This window comes from Megascapheus bottae, unplaced genomic scaffold, assembly GCF_031878675.1.
Source record: "Megascapheus bottae isolate mThoBot1 unplaced genomic scaffold, mThoBot2.hap1 HAP1_SCAFFOLD_79, whole genome shotgun sequence".
Taxonomy (NCBI): domain Eukaryota; kingdom Metazoa; phylum Chordata; class Mammalia; order Rodentia; family Geomyidae; genus Megascapheus; species Megascapheus bottae.
In genome coordinates, this window is record NW_028327439.1 from 92785 (window position 1) to 118693 (window position 25909).

General features: G+C 38.8%; 1 long non-coding RNA gene and 1 pseudogene across 1 annotated transcript; one reads left to right on the plus strand and one right to left on the minus strand.

Annotated features, from left to right (window-relative positions):
* Positions 1 to 4997: 4997 nt before the first annotated feature.
* On the plus strand, positions 4998 to 6108 carry LOC150039829 (26S proteasome regulatory subunit 4 pseudogene; annotated as a pseudogene).
* Positions 6109 to 12442: 6334 nt separating this feature from the next.
* LOC150039830 (uncharacterized) lies at positions 12443 to 24721 on the minus strand. Its single transcript, XR_016534212.1, has 4 exons — positions 24638 to 24721; positions 22130 to 22220; positions 18789 to 19201; positions 12443 to 14365 (listed from the first exon to the last, which is right to left on the minus strand). It is a non-coding gene; the product is annotated as an uncharacterized LOC150039830 (long non-coding RNA).
* Positions 24722 to 25909: the final 1188 nt, after the last annotated feature.

Here is a 25909-nt window from a genome sequence, read left to right on the forward strand (position 1 = left end):
GTTTTTCTACTCATGAAAGTAAGTAAATATAAGTTGGGTGCTGGTGGCTCACATCTCTAATCCTTGCTGAAAGCTGAGAATTACCACTGGAAACCAGCTTGGACAGGAAAGTTCTTGAGATTCTTATCTCAAATAAATGACCCAGAAAAAGCCAGAAGTGGCATTTTGGCTCAAGTGAGTTTGCTAGTCTTGAGCAAAAGCATGGACAGCACCTAGAGTACAAGGCTCAGGAATGGAAAAGGAAGAAGGAAAGACAGAAATACTGGAAGAATGAGAGTAGGGGTGTGAGGGAGAGGGAGGGGGAGATTGCGAGGGGGAGGGTGTGGGAGAGGGAGAGGGAGTGCAAGGAAGGAAGGAGGGAAGCAAGGAAGGAAGGAAAGTAGGAAAGAGGGAAAAGTATGGAGTGAGGAAAGAAGGAAAGCAAAAATAAAGGAAAGAAGAACAACGAAGTGTTAAACTTTTGGAAGTATAGGTTGTATTCTAATAACTCCCTTATTTATATGATTCCTCCATTCTGGAAACACGTTCCTTAGGCTTCCACTCTACATATGAGAATAATTTTATACTGTGCCTTAGAGTACATAAAAATTAATAGTATTTTCATTTGAGTTTCAGTTTTAAAGACTTTGAAATCTTCTCAATTCATCGTCATAACGACATAAACAATACAATCAACCAATGGGTAGTTCGTTTAAAATATGTGACAGAAAGGCTTCAAAGCACTTAGAGTTCAATTCCATAAATATGTATGGAATTGAATTCTTTTTCATGTGTCCATAGCTGCGCAAGGAGTACCCCCACATAAATAATCATATACATGTTAAAATCCTCAATAAAAATCTTAGGATCCAAGTGGGCATTAGTCATTTTAGGGCCTCATGCTTCCTGGATAGGCATTTTACTGACTGAACTAGACTTCTAGCCCTTCCTACTTTCTTATTTCTGAGATAAGGTTTGGCTTTTTGCTCTGACTGACCTGGACTTCAGTAGGAAGACTGAAGTTGCCTTATTGACCTGGCTGGGATAAGAGGCTCACATCATCACGCCTAGCTTGTCTTGTTGAAGTGGGTTTGTGGAATTTCTTTGCTGGGGCTCGCCTTGACTTGGTATCCTCCTCAGTCTCATGAGTAGCTAATATCATAGCTATGAACCACCGCACACAGGCAGGTAGTCCTTCAAGCGCTTAGGTCAGTTATGCCTTCACTGAGCTTTAACTATTACAGTCTGACAAAGATTCAGATTGATGACTTTTTATGTGCTAAAAGAAACTGATAGATTCATCTTCAGAATTTATCAATATTTAAAGAGTTTATACTGACAGACTAGTCATTTCATTTCCATTTGTGTTCTAGCTTGCAGTTATTGTGTGGTTTCTACATACCCTCCAGTATACTGTTTAGGAGGGAATGTTGTTCACTGTTCAGTGCTTCTATTGGATAAAAAACTGGACAATGTTTTTAGATAGGAATGCACTAATTCTTCATACCACTGGCCACTATAATCTTAAATAATGTCTTTTTGGCATCTGACATATAGTATTAGGAATTGTTGAAATGTGGTGCCAAACTCTCATTGTCTTTATTTATTTTAGGATTTTGGCAATACTACTGATTTTTGTCGATCTTGGTGTAATGGTAACAGATATTATAGTTACGACCAGCAAACTACATATTCCATTAGAGTACAGAACAATTTCCCTTGTGATTGCTATATTATTCCTTTTGGATGTTGTTCTACAAGTATTTGTGACAGGGTAAGTTTTATTCTCTCTGAAGCCTAAATCTGAAGAACCCTACTGAGACTGGCTCCTCCACCAAGTAGCTCAGGCTCACTATTTCCCTTAACTGTGTGCTTGAAACTCCCATTTATCTCCTTGATTTACATAAAATAACATTTATTTGCCAGTCCTGGTGCTTGAACTCAGGGCCTGAGCACTGTCCTTGGACATTTCTCAAGGCTAAAGAACTACCACTAGAGCCACAGCACCACTCCCAGTGTTTTTCTATATATGTGGTGCCAAGGAATTGCACCAGGGTCTTGGTGCATGATAGCAAACATTCTACTAGGACAAACTCCTAGCCAAATGTTTTTCAGGATACTAAATTAATTAGAAGATCAATCCAAACAAATGTGTGCCTCTTGAAAAGCATTCTTGAAGCCAAGGCCCAAACCCAGATTTTCATTGAGTAGCTTTAATTAGTTTTATATTGCTTGAGACACTCTCATGGAGTAGTTGAGAAAAGTCTTTGAACAGATAAAGCTTAAAGGGATTTACCAAAAGGGACCAGGTAATTAATATGTCAATGTGTATGTTAAGAAAGAGAAAGTATGAGTGCCAGGAGTCTGTCTTAATGGTGGAATGCCTGCCAAGCATGCAGAAAGACCCAAGTTCAATTCCTCAGTTCCACATATAGAAAAAGCCAGATGTGGTGCTGTGGCACAAGTAGTAAAGCTCTAACCTTGAGAAAGTCCAAGGACAGTGTGCAGGCACTGAGTTGAAGCACCAGGACTTGAGAAAAAAAAAAGAAGAAGAATCTGGGCCCAGTGTCTCATGCCTGTAATCCTAGCTACTCAGGAAACTGAGATCTGTGAATCACAGTTCCAAGCCAGCCCAGGTGCTAAAGTCTGTGAGATTCCTATCTCCAGTTAACTACTAGAAAACCAGAAGTGTTTCTCTGGCTCAAGTGTTGCATGGTATCTTTGAGCTAAATAGCTCAGGGACAGTACCCAGTCCCAGAGTTCAAGCCCCATGACTGTTAAAAAATAGAAGGAGAAGTATATACTTGAGGTCTATAGATCAATACTTTGATTCTGACTGGAATTTCAAGTAACGTTTGATAGTATGTGTAATACTAGATACTTGACTCTATATAGTCCCGAGTTCATTGAAAGGAAAAGTTTCAATGAAAGCATCTGCAGGTGATGTGGAGATTGCTTATCTCATTAGTGAGATGTAGCAAGAAAGAAATAGATTGCTTCCCTTTCCTGCTTGCTGGTTTTCTGAAAAGTAGGATGGGTGAGGCAAGCCTTGGGGATGGGCTGCTGGGCGAGTCAGGCACTGGGTTTCCTAGCCTCCCTTTCTCCAAGCCATTTCAGAAGGCAGTGTATGTTCTTTCCTGAGGACTTGTTCTCCTTCTTCTCTTGAGCTAAGCAGAGTTATTCACTGCCAGGTTAGTCTGATCCTGACAGACTGCCTCAGAGTGTGAAGATGCTTTTCCTGGAGGACTAGTGCTCACCTCTGCAGGAGTCAGTGGTGGAAAGGAGTCTGGTAGATGGATGTCTGTCTTTGTCCTTTTAAGGACACAGCAGCCCCTTGGGATTCCATTGTGGGTCCAAGGACAGATTATGAGTTCAGAAGCGCAGTTCCTACCCATCTCATATGATACTCACATATTGATCTGGGAATAGTATGATGTACTGAAATTGTTGCTCAACAGAACTGTACACTTGCACTTGTCTTCTTCCAACTCCATTGGAGATGGCAGTGCATACCTCTTGTCAAATGGCTGGGGTAGATGGCTTATTCATTAAGCTTTGATTGTCATCAGGTATGCAAGTATGTAATAATAAAAATTTACTACTTGAATACCTTCCACCAGTATTATGTTTTCTCTTTCCCAAATCCAGTCGATCCATTTCATAGAATCTATTCCAATAACAATTTTAATGAAGTTGAGTCAAGTACTTTTTGCTCTAAAGATTTTCCTCTATCCTCTTAAAGCAGATAACCATTTTTTTAAACTTTCTCTTACAAGAAAAAGCATTATTTTTCAGATTTCCTCAATATTACAGATGCTGCAATCACTATCATTATTTTATTTATGGACATCACATACATATTCTTTAATGCTACATTTTTTAAAGATATCCAAAGGTAGGAAACCCATGACTTAACTGTCACACTTTTCTTTCATTTGTTCCTTAATTTGTACTTATTCTTGTCTTAAATTGTGTATACTGAACTGATTTCTGTTTAAGTTCTGAACCTGATACTTTTTTTGAAAATAAAATATTAGGGATGATGACATGGATTGAGTGGTAGAGGCCTACTTAGCAAGTGTAAGAACCTGATTTCAAGGGACTGTAACACAAAAATGGAAGAACAAATGAAGGGAAAATGATACATTTTCATACCCTTGGGAACTAAATAAAGACAGCATTTAAGGCCAGTTACAGGTGTCTTCACTAACGTACTTCCATTGGATAAAGGAACTGGAACATCATTTTGAAATTCTCCCCTTGATGATCTACTAATCTGCTTTTCCTAATATTGCAAGTGTATTGACTTGAACATGTATGAAGTTTCAGTGGCTCTAGTTATACTTCTCTAAAAAATAGCCGATGGAAACCAGGAAATCCCGTATATGGCAACCCAGATAATGGATTTTTGCAATGGCAGTTTGGTAAAATGAAGAATGTTAAGGCAAAGTTAAAGCAGTAAGGGATTACTAAGTAATATGTGTATGGGTGTGGCTGTCTGTCTGTATCTGTGTCTGTGTCTGCCTCTGTCTCTATGTCCCTTTCCCTAATTGAGATAGAAAAATACCAATGTACATTTGAGGGCTAATGTTAGGAGGCTTTTAGCTATATTCATTAGAAGTCAAAGAAATAGATTCTTTCTTACCAAAGTTTCTGAGAGGTCCAGTGTGATCCCCAAGTAAATATTGCTTTGGCTAGGGTTTGGATCTTGAAAATGACCTCAATCCATATGGTCCTTCAATGGGCAACCTCAACACCACTTGAGACCTTGGTAGCAAGACAACACTTGAGGTAGGAGCTACAGCAGCTGAATCAAGATGGATCGGAGTCAGAGTCGTGGTCATGGCCAGAGGTAGCATGAAGGATGATAAGGACAAAAAAGGAAATATGAAGTACCTGTACCAACTAGAGTGGAGAAATAGAAGAAGAAAACGAAGTGACCAGATGCTGCCAGCAAACTGCCACTGGTGACACCTTACACTCAGTGTCGCTTGAAATAACTGAAATTAGAGATAATTAAAGATTATCTTCTCATGGAAGAAGAATTTCTTAGAAATCATTAACAAAGGAAGCTATTAGAAGCAAAGCAAGAGGAGGAAAGATGGAAGGTGGATGACCTGGGGGGGGGGCCCTGATGTCGGTAGGCACCTTGGAAGAGGATCACTGCTGACATTTGTGCCATGGTGTCCACATCTATGGGCTCTGAGCACTGTGTCATCATCCTTACCATCCTGGACAAGAACCTGCTGGAACCAGGCTGCTCAGTCCTGCTCAACCACAAAGTGCATGCGGTGATAGGGATGCTAATGGATGACACGGTCCCCCTGGTCACAGTGATGAAAGTGGAGAGGCTCCCCAGGAGACATATGCAGATATGGGTGGCTTAGACAACCAAATCCAGTATATTAAGGAATCTGAGGAATTGCCGCTCACTCATCCTGAATATTATGAAGAGATTGGTATAAAACACCCATCATTCTCTATAGGCCACCTGGCACAGGTAAAACTGTTGGCTAAAGCAGTAGGAAATGAAACATTGGCCACTTTCTTGAGAGTGGTGTGCTCACAACTTATTCAAAAGCACCTAGGCAACGGGCCCCTACTTGTATGGGAATTGTTTTGAGTTGCAGAAGAACACGAACCATCCATTGTGTTTATTGATGAAATTGATGTCATTGGCACCAGAATGTAAGATTTGGACTCTGGAGGTGAGAGAGAAGTTCAGAGAACCATGTTGGTGCTGTTAAGCCACTTGAATCGTTTTGATTCAAGGGGGGATGTGAAAGTGATCATGGCCCCAAACCAGATAGAAACTTTGGATCCAGCACTGATCAGACCAGGCTTCATTGACAGAAAGTTTGAGTTCCCCCTGCCAGATGAGAAAAAAAATAAGCTCACCTTCCACATTCATAAAAGCATGACTGTCCTGGCAGACAACGTGACTCTAGATGACTTGATCAGGGCAAAGATGATCTCTCTGGGGCCAACAATAATGCAATCTGTACGGAAGCTGGGCTGATGGCCTTGAGAGAACGCAGAATGAAAGTATCAAATGTAGACTTCAAAAAATCTAAAGAAAACCTTGTTTATTCAAAACAAGAAGGCACACCTGAGGGGCTCTATCTCTAGGAACCACAACTGCCTCAGGAAAGTGATGGGAGTTTTCCTTGCTCTCCACTGGGAAGCTATTAGTGCCTGCCCAGTGGAAACCATGGGTCAGATGATTTTACTAAAAATTCCCCTTGTCTTAGGAAATGTGGCTTGTAGGTCTCACATCTGGCAATCTCTGTTGTCTATGCTGTGCAGCACTCTGCTTCCCAATAAAGTGCGTTTTTCAGAAAGAAAGATAGAAAGAAAGAAAGGAAGAACGAAAGGAGGAAGGAAAGAAGGAAGGAAGGAAGGAAGGAAGGAAGGAAGGAAGGAAGGAAGAAGGAGGAAGGACAGACGGACAGAAAGGAGGAACGGAAGGAAGAAAAGAAGAAAGAAAGAGAGAGAGAGAAAGAAAGAAGAAAGGAAGAAAGAAAGAAGGAAAAAGAGAAAGAAAAGATGAAAGAAAGAAAGAGCACATCAGCCTCCACCCTAGACCACTGAATTGGAAACTCTGGGATCTGTGAACCATGGTTGAAGCAGTTCTGCCAAATGAATCTTGTTGGACATGACCACACCTTTGTGTTTCGGAATGGAAGAGAAACACCAGCCAGTATGGTTGGGAAGTATTGCAACCTGTTCCCTGCCTGATATGCATGTACTAGCTGTAAGGGGGCCTCTGTTACTAAAAGGAACAACACCAATGTACAAACAATCAAAGTTCATTTGGGGGGGAAGATGAAAACTAAAGTAGTCTATAAATCTGAATGAACTCGTTACTGTTTGTCCAGACAGTAATTTCTCAATCTTAGCATTACTGATATTTTGAGAAGATAGTTATTACTTGGGTAGGGAAGAGAGGACAAAAACATCCTATCATTCTTCTTAGATTCATATTTATTGTAGAGTGTTTAGCAGCAGTCCTAGATGTGATTAGCACCTGCATCCATTTGGTTGTGACCACCAAGTATGTCCATATGTTACCCAGTGTCCTCTGGGATGAGGGGTATAGCTGACTGACTGAGCACTAGAGCAGAACGTGGAGGCCATGGGGGTGGTGCAGAGCGATGTAACATATGTACACAGATTTAAACGTATGTATTGATGAACTCTTCTCTTTCTGAACTAAAAGTATGTATCTATAAATTTTTAGAATGATTGTATTCTTTCGGCTTCTGAGGCTGATAACACTTATGAGGATCTTTCACCTTGCAACTCAGAAAAGACATCTAGAAAAATTAATCAGAAGACTGGTAAGTGGGCAGGACATGTTTGCTTCCCATCCTGGTAAAAGTTTTAGGTAGCAATATCAAATTCTTTGTGGTTGACTTCTGTTTTACAGCTTCATCATTTTTGTTCCTCCCAGGTGTCTGGCAATAAGAGACGATATGCCAAGGATGGATTTGACCTAGATTTAACTTACATCACTGGTTTGTGAAACTTAACTGTTGATTGACTTCTCTTAATTATAGTACTGTTTTTTGAAACTTGTCATGTGATTGACTTATGTTTAATCCACATTTTCCTTTGAAGTAAGAATATTCCCTTTGATTTTCCCAAACTACAATGTTTTTTATCTAAGGCACATTGGTTTATGCTTTTTGTTTTTGATTTGTTACTACGTTGGCTTCTTTGGTGGTTCTGGGAAAAGAACTCAGTCTCTTGCTTGCTTGGGAGGCTCTCTTACTTCTGCCACACCACTAGCACTTTTTATGTAATTGTTATTTTTTTCAAGGTAGGCTCTTGCTTTCTGTCCCAGCTTTTCTGAGCTCCATTTCTTCTACTTCTATGCCATTGTACCAAGCCATTTATGGAGATGAAGTCTTTGCATGTTCCTCAGATCTTTGCCTCCTGAATAGCTGATTTTCAAGATTGAGCCAAAAATGCCTAGCTTTTTTGCTTTCTCTCTCTTCTTTTTTGTTTCTCTTCTTTCTTCCTTTCTCTGTCTCGCTTACCTTCTCTTCTTTCTTCTTTCCTTCCTTCCTTTCCATATTCTCAAAGTATTTTTCTCAATGATTTCATAGGCTACTGTGTTATGGTAATATATTGGTAGATTACATCTGGGCACAGATAATCTCATTCATTTCAAACCAAGACTCCCTGGTGGTTAGACAGTAAATACGATGCAATTTCAAGTGGCTCCATTAAAATTTCACTTATTTATTCATTTTTGTTAGCTATCTAAGCATCCAAGGGAAAGAGACCTTAATTTTCTAAAATTCCAGAGAACAAGTTCATTATCCATGAGGTCAGGTTTGCTAAGGGAAGAGGGCTTCAAACACTAAGTTCCAGTTGAGCGTAAGGGTATTATGATATTGCATAGCTTATTTATTTACTTTTGTATTGTATTGTCAGTCCTGGGGCTTGAACTCAGAACTTGGGAACTGTCCTTGAGCTTCTTTTGCTCAAGGCTAGCACTTTACCAGTAGAGCCACACTGCCACTTCTGGTGTTTTCTGTTTATGTTGTCCTGAGGAATCCAACTCAGAGTGTTTTTGCATGCAAGTCAAACGCTCTGCCACAAAATCACCTCCCTAGACCTCTATTGCTTCATCTTAATGCATCATCTTGGTTATGTCACTATCATATCAACTCTTCTTGTACTCTGAGAAAAGAACCTGGATAGATGTACAAATAATTTTTGCTATTGTTGTTCCCATCTGTACTGACTTTCCTAATAGGGATTCTTTTGCCAGGACAGTTCCTGGCACTGAATTCAAGCCCCAGGATTGGTAAAAAAAAATATATATATATACACATATAGTTTAAGAGAAAATATAGAACCTCACGCATCATCAGAAAAATACAGGTGGAAACCACAATGTGATATCACTGCAACATTCCAACAAGCATGGAAATTATTGAATAGATAAGAGGTAACACATGCTAGTAAACTTGTGGAGAAAGATGGCCTGTGACAAGCTATTGATGGGGATACCAATTAGCATAGCCATTCTAGAAAACTGTGTGACGATTCTCAAACAAATCACCCTTCAATGATCCTGGCATCCAATCATACCTCGACTGGGTATTGATGCGACTTTAAGAGATCATTATGTGCCAGAGACATATGCACCCGTGGTTAATAGCTCACTGCTCAGCAGTGAATAGCCAAGGGATGAAATGCACCACTTCAGTGTCCATCCAACGTGAATGGTGTGGCACCTCTAATGATAGCACATTGTTTACTCCTGCAAACAACTATCTTTGTCAACAACACAAAGGAAAGTTATATGTTAGAAAAATAAGCCAAATGGCAAGTATGGAATATGCGAAATAGCAAAGCATTGATTTCAAAGAAGGTGAGCCTAGACTAGTGAATACCAGAAACTTGGGTGAGTCAGAAGGAGGAAGGTTTGGAAAAAGGTTGATCAATGAGCAAGAGATTGTAATGACATAAGAGGTAACTTTTCACTCAGCTGTTGCACAGTAGATTGATTACATACAACAGCATTGTGTTATATATTAATGAAGAAGAAAGGATTTTAAAGTTTCACTATGATGTTATCTAATGCTTGACATAATAGTTGTATTTAACCTGATTTATGTACATGTATGTGTGTGTTTTTGTGTGTGTATATGTATATACATGTGTGTGTCTCAAAATCTCATGTGGTACTTATTAATATGCATGACATTTATTCTTCTGTATGTATCAATAAATAACAATAAGGTACCACATACCTATAAAAAAGGCGGAAGTGGTAGTGAGGCTGAAGTGGTAGAGCTCTAGCCTTGAGAAAGTACTAGGACAGTGCTCGGTCCCTGAGCTCAATCCCAGGACTGGCAAAAAACAACAACAACAACAATAAAACAGTGGGTGCTTAATTGAAAAACCATCATTATGTAATGCATGCTTATATAAATAAACCTTTACTGATGCAGACTCCACATTGCCCTCATCTTACATTTGTCTATTAATGCAATTATGAATGAGGGCGTGCAATGAACACAACTGTCAAATTGTTGACAATGTTCTGGCATTTGTAATCACTTTCCAAACACTGAAAGTGTTCTTTTGAGTATTGATTACCATAGACCAGTTTTAATGTTTCTTGAGTTTCTCATAGTAGAAACATATGGTAGCTCTTTTGTAACTGTGTTTCTATCAGCAAAATAAATTCTAGGTTTGTGCCCTGGTTGTTCTTTTAAAAATAGGATTAATATTTATAGATCTGTGGAAAATGCACACACAGAAAATATAGTGTTATATACTGCTCCAAAGAGTCATGAAATGCATTATATTCTGCAAATCCATTTGGTAGAAAGGAAAATGTGCAAATATGACAAAATAAACCTAGAGGAAGTGTAAATTTGACAGCTGGAAGTTTTTGAGTGGACATTTTATAGCTCATATGACTTTAAATATTTGAGTTTGAAAACTATAAGGGTAATCATTGTACTTTGTGTTGATCTGTACATCATAAACATAACACTGAACAAACTTAATTCCTGAGGAGGCTAATCAGGTCATATGTTCCTCCTTGTCCTTCAAAGGGAAGAAGGTTTCAGCATTGTATTTTGAACAACACTGAATATAGAAAGAAAAGGGTCAGAGTGCAGATGCGTGGGACACAGCCACAGTTACTGGAGAAACAAACACAGTGAGGAAGCATCAACAAGTCTGGCCACTTCTGTATGCAGTCAGACCATGTCCCTTTGCCTCTAAGTAAAGTAAAAGCTACTTTTGCTGGAAAATACAATGTGTTCTTGATCTTAGCCATTCTCTCTTGCAGTCACTTCATAGATATCTAGGGATCCAGGAAGAACAGGATTTATAAAACTGCAAAAGGCAGACTGCTTTCCAAACACAATGCCTTTTCTTGTCATCTTGAAGAGAAAAATCCAGAACTATAAACACTGGCCAGGCCCCAGAGACAAAGGCTAAGGGCAGGTCATTCAGACTGAGACTTGGACAGATTTAACATGCCTACCTTAATGCCTCCAGTACCTTACTGGTTAATCTGAGGGTCTATCTGGAGATAGACAAGGATTAGAAGGCATGAATGCTTGGCTGCTTTGTCCTTTAGAACAAGGGGGGAGCTAGTGTATACTCTTAGGTCAAAAGAAGCATTTCGCAGACTTGAAGAAGAAGAAAATCAGAAGATTAAAGCTGTGACAAAAGCGTTTTCAAAAGTAGACAGCATGTTTTACTAGTATCTTTAAGTAGTTGTACAAAGGAGCCGCCTTCAACAATATAGTTTAGGAATGTATTTATCCTTTTTAGGAAGTGGCTCGTTTCTTCAACACCAGACATTATTGTGTATACAACCTTTGTAGTATGTATATCACTTTAATATATTTGCTACTGTAGATATGTAAGAAAGTCACCTTGGGTATCTTTCATTTCATTGTAAATATTACATAGTAAGAAGTCAGATGTGCCGGTGCTGTGTGGTAGGAAAAGTGAGCTTGGCAGCACAACATTCCCTAAGAGAGAGATGGGACAGTGCGAGCGAAGAGGCAGACTTGCAGAGGAAGTGCTCAGGAAAGATCTGCTCGTGCTCTTATGCTCAATCAACTCTTCTTGCCTTTCATGCCAGATTGTATCACAGACAATTCAGCAAGTATGTTCCATGATCCACCAGAAAGTGTTGGTGATGAGAATAAGGCGCGTGATGAGAAACGACAAAAGAAAACAGAAGAAAGAGAAGAATGTGCCCCCAGTTTCTCTGCTGTGTCTGTCTTCAGTTTTTCTCCTGTCTAGACACTAACACCTGTCTAGATTTTTTTATGGTGGTGTGGGGTTTTTGTACTTTATTTAGGGTTAATGTATAGAGGGGTTACAGTTAGATTTTTTTAGGTAATGGTTACATTACTTCTCAAACCGTGATACCCCTTCTCATGTTTTTGTCCTCTTTTCACTGTCCCCTGATTTCCCAATCATGATTTTTAAGTACATTTTTTATTGCATTTTATTGTCAGAATAAACATTTAATGATGTTTTCAGGGACTGAACATTTAGACAGCACCATTAACCTCTGCTTAGTGGTACCTATGTAGTATTGTAGAATAAGCAGTCTAGAAAATAAAATAAGCAGAATGCAGGATGATAGGATATACGGTCTAGAAAATAGAATTAGCACTCTGTTAGAAGGTTGAAGGTAAGGAATATGAAGCATGAGCTGATTTTAGATTACTTGGGATGAAAAAGTCTTTAAGGACAAGAATCTGTCCCTAACGTCCTTCATGTCTCTTTGGCTCTTTGGTCCACTGGTCTTCCTGCGTTCCTCTCAGGGAACTTTGTGCTGGTGATGTTAAAAATCCTTTTAGAACAATTGAAAGGAGATAAGAATTCCTAAGAGAAAATTTAAACTTCGTTCCTAACTTTCATGTCAGTAGGCATACAACCCTGATACGTATCTCATTTCTTCCAGGCGAATGGTCTTATGACCCCAAGTATTTTCATCACCAAGTGCATAAAATAATGATAGATGATCACAATGTCCCCACTCTTGAGTAAGTCTGATGCCACACTGATGGTCAGAAAAGCACTAAATTCACTGGGCTTGAAATTTGGGAATGAATTTTAATTAACTAAAAATCCTTATTAAACCAGAGAGATGGTCCCAAGCTCCTTGAGCTGATTCAAAACTTTGGAAGGGTAGCAGGGTATAAAATTAACCCTCAAAAATCAACTGCCTTCCTCTACGCCAACAGTGAGAAGAATGAGGCAACAATCAGGAAAGCAACTCCTTTTGCAATAGCCTCAATGAAAATAAAGTAACTAGGAATTACCTGAACTAAGAACGTAAAGGACCTTTTGGATGAAAACTTTAAAACCCTGAAAAAGGAAATTAATGCTTGAAGTCTTGAACTGTATCCCACATAGCAAGTGAACTAGAAAATAACCCACAAAACCACAGGAAACACTGGTGTAGATTCATAAGGCATGAACTCTTGTTCATCCTTTCATAAAACCTTTGTTTAGCAGAGGTGAACACTTAAATGGAGCAAGAAAACTCATTTCTAGGAAAAGGCAGGAAATACAGCCTTGTAGAGTCAGTTTTTGGTGAATTATAGGCATTTGGGAAGGACAAGTAGGTGTAGAAATTCACATAGTATTTGACTGTGTAGAATTCAACAATTCAGTGCTGATAATAAAGAGCAGAGTACACATACATCCAGAGGAGTCAGCCAAAAAAGTTCAGACACCTGAATATAGATAGAATGTGTATAAAGATGCACTGAAAACAAGCACCAAGATTGTGAGGAACTAGTTTGAAGGTCACAGCAGTGCAGCTTTTGTCTGTGCCATTCTGCCCTTTGACAAGTTGGGTGAATGACTGAGACACCAGTGAGGAGATGCAGTTCTTCTTCTACTGAGCAGAGAAGAGAACTCTTAAAAAATCCTCATCAAACCACCTGTGTATGAAACCCAATTCGAGGGGTTGTATGCATTTTCTAGAGTACAAGAACAAATAATCACCAAGTAAGAGCCTATGCACTAACAATTTACATCACAGTACTGGGGGATACGGGTCTCCAAGGAGTAATGTCCTCAGTTGGTGTCTGGACCTAAGCACCTGATGAGTCCATGTCCTTGTCATCTGAGTGCTTTAGAATATTGTGACAATACCAGTATACAAGACAGAGTATTGGTATCACCATGTCCTCGTGTTCTATTTTGAAACTGAATTGGAAAGTTCAAGGCTCTGAGTTCATATCTCACCACTGGAGAGAAGCGGTAGAGGGGAAACCTAAGCTGGAGATGTCGCTCAACTGACAGACCACATGCCTAGCATGCACAAGGCCATGCCTTCAATACCCAGCACTGTAGACAAAAAGTGTGATTTCTCTGATATTGTCCAAATTAACGTTTTGTGTATTTGCAATGTTGAAAATGTGGACAATATACTCACAAATATTATCATATACTGAACTGCCCAGCCAAATACCTGGCATATCCATGTACTAGTCCTCTGAGTGTTAAGCCATTCTGGAATATAACAGTACATAGTATACTCGAAAGCCTGTCCATATCTTGCTCAGGGATGCAATTATGTTCAATTTTGAAATGAAACAGAAACAGTAGACAAAGTCAAAGACATTTTCCGTTGTGATGTCAAGTACTTGCAACCACGATGCTTAGTCAGATAATCACAGTCTGTGTACGCCACTCACAATAAGTCCTGGGACGTGACAAAGATTTCAGATGAGGAAGAGCTATTTGACCTTGCGTCAATCCCTCATACTCCAGGACTCTGCAGCTTAAAATGCTAAGCATCACTTTGGATGGAGTCCTGCATTCCACCTGCAGATGCTTTTATCCATCAGAGCGGCAGGACAGACCGCCAACACTAGAGCAAACAAGAAATAGAGAAGACATAGAAGCAGAAATTTAGATGTTATATCATATTGAACTCCAATTAGTACATGAAATACAAAATACATGAAACAACAAAAGCACAATGAACACTGAATTAGGTTAGCTAGGAAAGTAATATGTCTCAATCTTGCATAAAAGCTTTGTTTTGGAGAGTTTACATTTTAACTTTTGCTAGAAGAAGCTTCATTTCTAGACAAAAGCAGGAAATACCCTTTGCATTTACAGTATGTAAAGTTGGTATTAGGTGAATTATTGCTAACATCAATGAAAAACTAAGTCTATGAATTCACATGGTCCTTGACTGTGTATAGTTTAATCATTTAGCACAGACAAAAATGAACAGCCGGGCACTGATGCCTCATGACTGCACTCCTATCTACTCAGGAGCCTAAGCTCTGAGGATCAGAGTTCAAAACAACCAGGCAAGAAATCTGAGAGACTCTTTTCTCCAGTAAACCATCAGAAAACTTAAAATGATGCTGAGGTTCAAAGCAATAGAGTACTATCCTTGAGCTGATGAACTGAGACAACACCCAGGCCATGAGTTCAAGGCCCATGACTTAATCAAACAAAAATGAACCATACTTGTGAAGTCTTCCATCAAAGGCTAGATATCTGCATATAAATACACATGTGTATAAAGATATGTAGAGACCAAGGAGCTATTTTCAAAGTCATAGCAGTGAAGCTGTTGTGAATGAATGAGAAACAGTGAGTAGACACTTCTCAGAGGAAGAGGTAAGAATGACAAAGAAACAGAGGACGTGCAATCCACCATCCCTAGCCATAAAGCAAATGCAAATCAAAATGTCTCTAAGATTCCCTCTTATTCCAGTTACATTGCCCAACATTAGGAGTTAGAACAACAAATGCTGGGGGGATTTGAGGGAAAAGGAATTCTATTTCACTGTAAACTAATACAACCGCTTTGGACAGCAGTCTAGAGGTTCCTCAAAAAATCCCTTAACTGTGACCTAGCCATATCATTTCAGGGCATCTATCCAGAAAAACACAAGCCAGAGCACTGTAAATACAGTTGCGCCTCTATGTTCATTTCTGTAATATTCGTAATAGCCCAGTTATGGGAACAGTCCAGATGGCCTACAGTGGTGAGTGGATCCAAGTGATGCAATATTGATACACAATGTAGTTTTACACTGCCATTAAAAATTATGTAATTTGGGGTCGGGTGTTTGGACCAGTGGTAGAATGCTTGCCCAGGACGCACAAAGACCTGGGTTCAATTCCTTGGTACTACATATATGGAAAAGCCAGAAGTGGTGCTATGGCTCAAGTGGTAGAGCACTATCTTTGATTAAAAAGCCAAAGGACAATGCTCAGGCCCTGCATTCAAACCCAGGACTGACCAAAAAATAAAATAAAAGAATGTAATTTGGGAGCCTGGAGTGTGGCCTAGTGGTAGAGTGTTCACCTACCATGTACGAAGCCCGGAGTTCAATTCCTTAGTATCTCATATTAGAAAAAAGCTGGAAGTGGTGCTGTGGCTCTAGTGGTAGCGTGCTAGCCTCAAAAATCCCAAGGACACTGCCCAGGCTCTGAACTGAAGCTCCAGGAATGGCAAAAAAAAAAAATCTGTCATTTGCGAGTTAATGGATGGGCCCAGAACAAATCATATTAAGTGAAGATAAGTCAAGTTCAGAAAGACAAATGACACATAGGCAGAGAATAAATCTAAAATACATGGTGACATGATAAGTCATAGAGGACTCTGGTCAATCATAGATCGTTAGACCAAAGCAGGCACTCTTGGAGGAGGAACAAAGAGCCTCTCTGCTTCTGTCTATGGGGAGGATAAGGGAGGTACACAAAAGTGGAAGGACAGAGAGTGAACAAATGAAGTAGTGATATTCAGTAGAAATCATGTAGAAAATGAACTATGTAACTCGTGGAAGGGAACAGAGGTAAAATATGGGAGAGAATAAAGGAGGGGATGTCATTATCTAAAGACAAATATATTCATTACCTGACTGGTGATATGGTAACCCCTCTGTATATCACCTATATAATAAAAAGAAAATTGCAAAAGCAGCAAGAAAGCACAACACAAAAAGCTGCCACTCTAAACACTTAAACAGAAAGGTTCCATTGTTGAACTGATGTTGCAAAACTAAATGGGTCTATCACAAATCTGTCAAACTCAAAGACATAGAAAAATGATGAAAAAATTATAAGCAACTACTTTATATGAGAACAAATCGCACTATTCATTTAGCTGTAGAGAAATACTAACCAGAATGTATGATCTAGGAAGTCATATAATGTCAAGAGTCATATGTACTTTTTAATTACATAACAATATTGCATTCTTATATTTTTGAATGGGATAGATTGGATAGTAATATTCACAAAAGACATGTGGAAAATAATGATGGGCAAGTAGAAATCCATACTCCCTGTAAAGAGGCTTGTGTGTGTATATGCATGTGTACATGCACATGTATATATGTTTATATGTATATATGTATATATATACGTATATATGTGTATATATGTAGGCAAGTATGTCTGTGGCCCACTGAATACACACAAAGAAAGCCAGAAGTTGGCATGTAGGAAGATCATAATGAGGACTAATCTTACACAGAGTGTCACTGTCTATATTTCTGCATAGTCATATTGTAGTATATGCTTGCACTATTGTATCTTTAGGAGTTCTCTGAAAAAAAGTGTAAAAGGTTATTAGTCAAATCTTTACTTTTCCCAGTAAAATGAAAGATTGGAGATAAATGAGCACCTAATATGCATAGATACAAGGGGGTTAATACTAATTTGTTGTAATCACATATATGTGAAATATGTGTGGACATATGTATCTTTGTGTTTTTCTTTGGATATGTATGTACATTTTCATACATGAGCCTCTATCTATGTATATATTATACATATTATACCCACAACACAGATTACAGTATTATATAAGATATGCTATATGTAATACCTAATATAAACCAGATTTACTATATATACGGTACATATAAGCATATGTAGTATATATTCACACACAAAATACTCAGAATGTGGAATTTGCATTGGGGAAGTTCATATATAAAAACTGCAGTATAGATATCACTGTCACCATTTTTGCATGTTCATTGTAGCATGAGATGTACCTTTCTGATTTATTTGGATAAATGTATAACATGTTAAAAGAGCATTGTCTTTCTTCTAGTTTTTTAGCTACATTATGCATTTTGACCATTGCAAATTAAGTGTAGTGATCTGAATGTATCGTTGGCATTTCTATGTGAACTTAGTCACATGTCACTGATTGCTATTAAAAAAACATTCAGAATTATACCTACTTTCTGTTTCAAAATTATCTGATTAGTTCAAATAAGTTGCCTTACTTCTACTTCATTATTTTGTGGAAGCTGCTTTAAAGCATTAAGGGCTATTGCATCTGACGCAGCTTCCACAGAAAGTTAAAATATTTCAATTTCCAATATACTTAAGGGGTCAAGAAACACAAAATTGTATCTTTTCTCATTGTACCTTTGTGCTTATATTAGCACTATTCAAAAGAGCTGAAGCTGGGCACTGGTGACTCAAGCCTGCCGTGCTAGCTACTCAGGAGACTGAGATCTGAGGATCACGATGCAAAGCCAGCCTAGGCAGGAAATCCATGAGACTCTGATCTCCAATTAATCACCAGAAAAACGGAAGTGGCACTGAAACTCAAAGTGTTAGAGCCCTAGCCTTGAGCAGAACAGCTCAGGGAAAGAGCCCAGGCCCAGAGTTAAAACCCCATGACCCACAAAAAAACAAAAGCTACCTATTCACCAATGAGTACATATAAAACTGCTGTTTGTGGACAAAATGAGGAACGAGTCTGCTCTAAAAATGGAATGATATCATTATCAGGAAAATGGATAGGAGAACTCAGCATGCTAAGCCAACTGCATCACACTGAGAGTTAAATGCCACATTTTTCTCTCCATTTTGTAAATTTAGATTTAAAGATGAATAATGGGAAAGTACAAGAGGACCTTTTGGGGGAAGGACAGCAGTGGGGAGTGAGGACATGACAGGAGAAGGTATGGGACATATATAAAATGCTCTTCAGTATACTATCTGATAAAGTCAGAGCAACGGTTGAAATTATTCCGAGAGTGGAGAGAACATGTATGGAGGATACTGGAAGCACCACTGTAAACAACAAAGGTATTCCAATAAAAACAACCCCAAATCTGCAGACATTCAGAATGAGAGCTTGAAGTTTAAAAAAAATACCCAGATCTCCAATTCTATTATGAACACTGAATGATAGCAATATTAACTGAACACAAGGCAGTCAAACAAGTCAGGATGTCAAAAAATGAAGCGTAATCATTCAAACTTTGCAAACCAGTGGAACATATTGAAATGCAACTGACCCTGCTCAGGTACTGGTCCAGGCTCTTAACTGAAGTGTATGCATTTGATGAAGAAGTCACATGGTTTTCTCCAGGAGGGAAACTTCTCTTCAATTCTGCATCATGTGGAAGTTTTTTCATAGAAGATCCCTTGATGCTAGGCCTTGTGACAGGAGTATGGGCAAGAGACTGAGAGTGTGCAATCACCAAGGAAATTCCTTCAATGGCCTCCTTCATGCTGTCCACAGTCCTGTGAAGTTTGCCAAGGATAAATACCAGCATTTTCTTAGTCAATAAAGAACTCCTTAGAGGTATTCAGTGGTATTTTACATGGAGAAATGCTCATCATGAGGCAAGGCAGACTCCTCTGAGACCAATTCAGACAACTGAGAGAAGACATTAGAATCATCTGCTCCATTTATTTGGTGTGTGATCTATAAATTAAATAACAGTATTTCAAAATGTATATGTATTTCAGAAAATACCTTCAATCCCATACATCAAATATACAAATGAGATAATTATTCATTACCATACCTGGAGTTCTTTTTGCTTCTTAAAGGTTAGAGGAAAAATTAAAAAGCAAATGCATAAGATAAAGATGTAAAGATCCTATTTCAGGTATAATTCATGGCTACCATTCCTTAATTAGTATTCAAAATTAATTAAGTAAAAATGTTTGAATTCATAAAAAATTAACTTTGTTGTTTTCAGTGTCTTTATCACTGAGCTCTTTTCTTCTGATTTTCATGTGAAAGCACTGTTGTTGCGGCCATGGTTGTTGTCAGGTCATTGTTCATGTCATTCAAGCATGTGACTATAGAAAAACCTTACAGATATACAGAAGTACGGCTGGTGAGAATATTTCAGCAAGCAATTAACTCAAGAACACAGAAAGCAACCTTGCACATCCCATAATCTTTGGAGGATAGGGTATCAAATACATATTTTTTAAAACACTAATATTTTCACTAGGATAGTAATAAAATACAGAAACACTTTCCAGGAGAGAATTTGCTTATGTATCAAAAGATGATATTTGTATGATAAGAAGGATCCTAATACTGAATTAAGCAAAAGAAAAGGTAATGGTCAGCTGGGCTCTACTAGCTTGCATCTGTAATCTTAACTTCTCAGGAGGCTGAGATCTCAGAATCCATATTTGAAATCTGCTTAGGAATCAAAGTCTAACAGACTTATCTCTAATAAACCTTCAAATATTCAGTAGTGGAGCTGTGGCTCAAATGGGTGAGTGGTAACCAAGAGCAAAAATACCTCAGTGGGCCGGAAGCATGGCCTAGTGGTAGAGTGTTTGTCCAGGATGCACGAAACCCTGGGTTCAATTCCTAGATTCCACATACATAGAAAAAGCTAAAAGTGGTGCTGTGCCTTAAGTGGTAGAGCACTAGCCTGTGAAAATGCAAGGACAATGCCTCTTTCTTTCTTTCTTTCTTTCTTTCTTTTTTTTTTTTTTTGCTAGTCTTGGGGCCTGAGCTCGGGGCCCCAGTTATGAATACAAGCCTTGGAACTGGCACAGAAAAAAAGAAAGAAGAAAAAAAAAGAAAAACATCTCAGTGCCCAGGCCCTCAATTGAATTCCTATGATCAACAGCAATAGAAAAAGAAAGAGTATTTTCCTAGATGCACAAGGACACAAGAGTATATTTATCTATGCGTTAAGAAAAAGCATTCACTAACAAGAAAACTCAATGGAATTATATTCAGTGTGTTAGTTTTAAATACTGAAAGTTTTACCACAATGTAAAATTCCCCTTAGGAAGAAAAAAGCATAAGCTTAAAGAAATTAAAAGGACAATTTCTTACTGCTTGTGCGCTGCCCCTCCCTCTCTCTCTCCCCCTCTCTCTCTCGATTTCAGATTCTGACCATGTCAACTTTTAAACTTAGGGCTTCTCTTAACTCTTGCTCAACTTTCTACACCATGTCTGGCTTCGACCTCATCTCATAAGGCACACTGCCTGCCTCCTTTAATGCTACTTATTGTGAACAGGGAGTCTCCCAGAATTTCGTGATGGGTTGGCTTTGAACGTGGACCTACCAAATCCCAGGCTTTTGATTACCTAAAGGAGAAGTTTCTGGTAAGAAGAGCTATTTCTTTTTTTCATATACTTTTATTGTAATTATTAGAAATGTTACATTTTATTCACCAGATAGAAGGTGCATTTCTTCACAAACATTGATACCCTTTCTTATGTCTTGGTCCCCATTTCCCTCCCTCTGCTCTGCCCCTCATCTTGTTTTTCCCCCTCTCTTAGCAGTAATGGGACAGGAAAATGTGAGAAACATGTATATGACATGAAAGATCATGAATACAGGGGCTGATACACAACTTGTATGGCCAGTATGTCTTTTTAAGATGTAGAGCCATTGACCAGGAATCCAAACTCCTATGTCCAGTCACAACTTCCTGACACACAGAGTGATAGCTAGGGTGCATATTTCCAACAGGATTTTATTGGGAATAAAAGCAGGAGGACAAGTCCTGAGTTCAAGCCCCAATTCCAATACCAGGAAGTACATAAATGACAGATAGAAAAGACAGACTTATACATGATAGATTGTGTAATCATATCTGCACATAGGTACTTGTATTCAGGGAGGAATTATCTGAACATATTAATATTCAAAGACATCAGCAAACTAAATGGTTATGGAAGTGTAGGAGATAATTTTGAAACTTTTTGTGTGGTGACAGTTTCTATGACTAGTTTTTATCTTTATATTCATCACTATTCATCGCTTCAGAATTTTTCTGTGAAATGCTGTGTAACAATTAAAAGAAACAATAAATAGTTGACCTTTCTAACCCAGAGTCTATAAAACTAGCCTCATGTATCTTCAGCTAATCACAGTCTTTTTACTTATGATATTCAAATATCTATTGCTGAAGAAAGCACATAATCCTACATTCCTATACATGTTCTTTCTTATGATCTTTCCTTTTGTTCCAATTAATAGCACTGCTAAGAATTAGTCTCTTCACTAATAACACTTTTCTATGTTTTTAAATCTGCTTACTTAAGGCGAAAAAGCAATACGTTGAAATGCAAACTGGCCTTCTCCTGTTTTCTAACACAGTACTAGAGCTTAAACATAGGGCCTATATGTTATCCTTTCCCCTTTTTCAGTCAAGGCTAACGTTCTACCACTTGAGTCATAGCTCCACTTCTGATTCTTTGCTGCCACTACTGGCTTCAATCTGATCCTCAGATCTCAGCTTCCTGAGTAGCTAGGATTCCAGGCATGAGTCCCTGGTGCCTAGCTCAAAGAAAATCTTTATACATATGTCTTGCCATTGAGCAAAAGATCAACACAGAAAAAAACAACTAGATTGAGCTTTTTACCTCAGTATCATAGTCCCAGTAATGTTCATAAATATATTAGATGGTGTGATTACATCTCTGCTGCCAAGGGCATTTTGTGCACCATCTGCACCTGTGGAAAAAATGGCAATGTAAACATATTATTGGTATAAAAATGCTATTTTTCTTTTTGTCTTTAATTTGACGCTGAAGACCTGAAGGCAAAGGCTTCATACACACTATGTACATGATGAAGCTACATTTCTTTTGTCAAGGAGTAATCCTTAATTCTAATGCTATATCATTTACAATCTTTTGGACAGACTAATTCCCTGCTCCTACCTAGGAAAGCATTCTGCTCTCTGGATTTACCAGTTCTGAATATTTCATACTTTTTTGTTTCAGATTTTATGAACAAACTACTAACCCAATAGCTCCATGTAATATTCATAATATAATTACTATATGTACAGGGCTTCATATGACTTGAATTTTGATGAAGCCCCGGAGGATGGGTAGAATAAATGTACATCATCAACAATTAAAATGAAAGGTCAAAACCACTACACTGTTAGCCTGAGAAATTAAATTTAAGAAGCCCAAAACACATGGGATCATCAAGGATACAGAACAATTTTTACACTTCTACATTATTTTAGATACATTATTGGGGAAAAAATCTGACATTTTCATAAAATTTACACTTACGTTTTATGAGCTAGCACTTATATTCCAGACATTTCCCTCAGAAAAATAAATGCATCTGAAGAAAGACTTCCATAGAATGTGTTGCCCAGGCTCAGTGCCTCACACCTCTAATTCTAGCGACTCAGGAGACTGGAATTGATAATATCATTGTCCAGGGCCAGACTAAGCCAAGTACTCACAATCCCTCCTCTCAACAATAAAAAGCTGGACGTGGTGATTCATGCTGTCATCCCAGTTCTGTGAGAAGCATAAATAGGGGGATAGAGGTCCAGAATGGCCTGGGAAAAAGGAAGGCCCTATTCAGAAAATCACAAGCACAAAGCTAACAAGGGGTATGGCTCAATGGTTAAAATAAAATCAACCCCAAACTACCTGGCAAGCACAAGCCTCTGAGTTCAAACTTCACTAACTATAACAAGGAAAAAAATTAAAACAAAAAACATAATGCAGAGTGTTTATGTAATTAATGTAAGTATCTCAGAATGAAACAAATTTTATAGGAAATGTTACGTTTTGCAGTGTTCCTAAAAAATTACAAAAACTATACTATGGTAGGAAACAATAATATGTCAGCTATGGTGAAGCTTATGTGTAATAACAGCTCCCAGAGGGCTGAGACAGAAAGATCTGGAATTCAAGGCCAACTAGGCTCTCCTTGTCTCAGACCTTTTCCCAAAAGAAGAAGCACAGTAAATGGAAGGAAGGAAGAAGGACAAGAAGGAGAAACTGGGTGTGATGGTACATGCTTTTAATCTCAGCTACTCTGGAGGCAGAAGGATCATGAGTGTGACATTCCTATAGTAAGCAGATGCCACACAATTTGTAATTTATGGTGGCCTTTTTGGGGACTGTACTGGCACAGCCACAATCTCAGTCTCTAAGTTCTGCCTTGTAGCTTTTAACTTAAAGGTTGTGCTCTACCATTTGAGCCACTCTCCTCCACTTTTCACTTTTCACTGGTTAACTATGGACGTTCCTGCGTGGCCTGGCTTCAAACCACCATCCTCAGCTCTTAGTCTACTGACTAGCTAGAATTACAGGAATGAGGTGCCCAAGGACACAGCTTAGTTGCAAATGTTAATATTCTGTACCTAAAACTGTAACAAACAAGGCTTGACTATCTTGAAAACTTGGATAAATTTTCATCTTTTTCTCATTTTTTTTTGCCATTCCTGGGCTTGAGCTGAGGGTCTGAGCACTGTCTTTGGACTTTCTCAAGGCTAAAGCTCTACCACTTGAGCCTCAGCACCACTTCAGGCTTTTTTCTATGTATGTGGTACCGTGGAATTGAACCCGGTCTTCGTGCATGCTAGGCAAGCACTCTACCACTAGGTCAAACTCCCAGCCCTAAATTTTCATCTTATCAAGAAATTTTAAACTTTTATGAGAATAAAAGTTGATATATAAATTTCAGTGGTGACCTCTTCATCAAGTTAACTTACAATTGCCAAATCAATATTCTCTGTACTTCCTAAAAACTTTTTGTAAGTTATTATTTGAGTGAAACTGGAATATATGGAAAATGACAATACTATTATTAAGAAAACTTTTAGTTGGTTGTTAGTGGCAAACATCTTTCACCGTAGCTACTCAGCAGGCTGAGATCTCAGGATGACCGTTTGGAGCCAACCTAGACAGGGAAGTCCAGGAGACTCTTATCTCCAGTTTACCACCAGAAAGCCATAAGTAGTGTGGCTCAAATGGTATAGCACTAACCGTGCGCAAGAAACCCAGACCTTTCCCCACCCCAGTTCAGGACCCACTCCCCACGAAATAAACGAACAACTTCTTAATGATAAGTAAACTACATATAAATAAACATCTAAATTATAACTGCAGTACCTATTTTAAGGTAAAGTCAATGTACGAGCAAACTCCAGATGCTCCTTTAGTAGGTCTACCAAGAGCCCCTGTCCGTTGGCCTCCACTGTGCTTTCCACAGGGATTCCAGGCAAGCAGCTCCCATGGTCCTCTGGGCAGGAGGGGCGTGTCTAAGCGCGGGTGGGTGGGGCCGCGGGGCGGGGCTTGGATGGACTGCAGTCCACCTGCAGGCTGCCAGCCCAGCTGCTAGGGGCACCCTCACTGAGCTCTGAGGAAAGGTCAGTTGAGCAAGAGCCAGCCGAACTCTGCTAAACCATCTGGAAGAAGATGGGTGAAAACCAGCTGGTTGCCACGAAATAGCTCTTGCAGCTGCAGCACTGATCTCTCAAACTTGGCCAGGATTTCTGTTCTTTTTGGTTCTTTCCATCTTCTTGTTAACTGAAGATAAGAGCTTCATACCCTTTGCAAACCAAGCTCAATTTGCACTGCAATCCTCAGTTCTCAGCCTTCTGGGCAGATAGAATTACAAGTCAGAGCCAACAATGCCCTGCTTAAACCTCTCTTGATTTAGACATTCATTCTCAGGTTTTTGGTTCATGAGTGGAAAATGGACTCAAAATATCTAGCATTAGAACACCATGTGTTGACCTAGTAAGACATGTATCAAGCACTAAAAAGCTTTCACAGATTTACCTAGCCAATTCCAAGAAACTAGTGCCTGCCTATCACATATTTATATTGTCCTAATACTTGTGCATGTGTGCCAGTGCTGAGACTTGAACTCAGGTCCTGGGCATTGTCCATGAGCTTTTTGCACAAGGCTAGTACATGATCACATTAGCTATTGTTCCACATCCAGCTCTTAGATAGTTACTTGCAGATAAGAGTCTCTCAGACTTTCTTGCCATTATGGCTTTGAACCATTGATGCACAGATCTCAGTTTCCTGAGTAGCTAGGGTAAGAAGCCTGACCTACTAGTACACAGCTAGTAGTTTTGAACCTAAAGGCTAAAAGCAAATTATCCTCAAAATGCAGAATGTGATTTTATTTTTCTATTTCAAACAAATGAGATCAGATACATTCTTGGGGTTAATGATGACCAATAATAGTTTATGATCATTTTTGGAAAAAGTAGGACTATAACTCTCAGTTAATTATAAAACACAATCATTTATAGAGTTTTAGAGCCTCACAACTGTAATCCTAAATACTCTGAAGGGTGAGTTCTGAGGATAGTAGTTCAAAGCCAACCTCAGCAGAAAAATGTAGCAGATTCCCGAATCCCAGCAGGA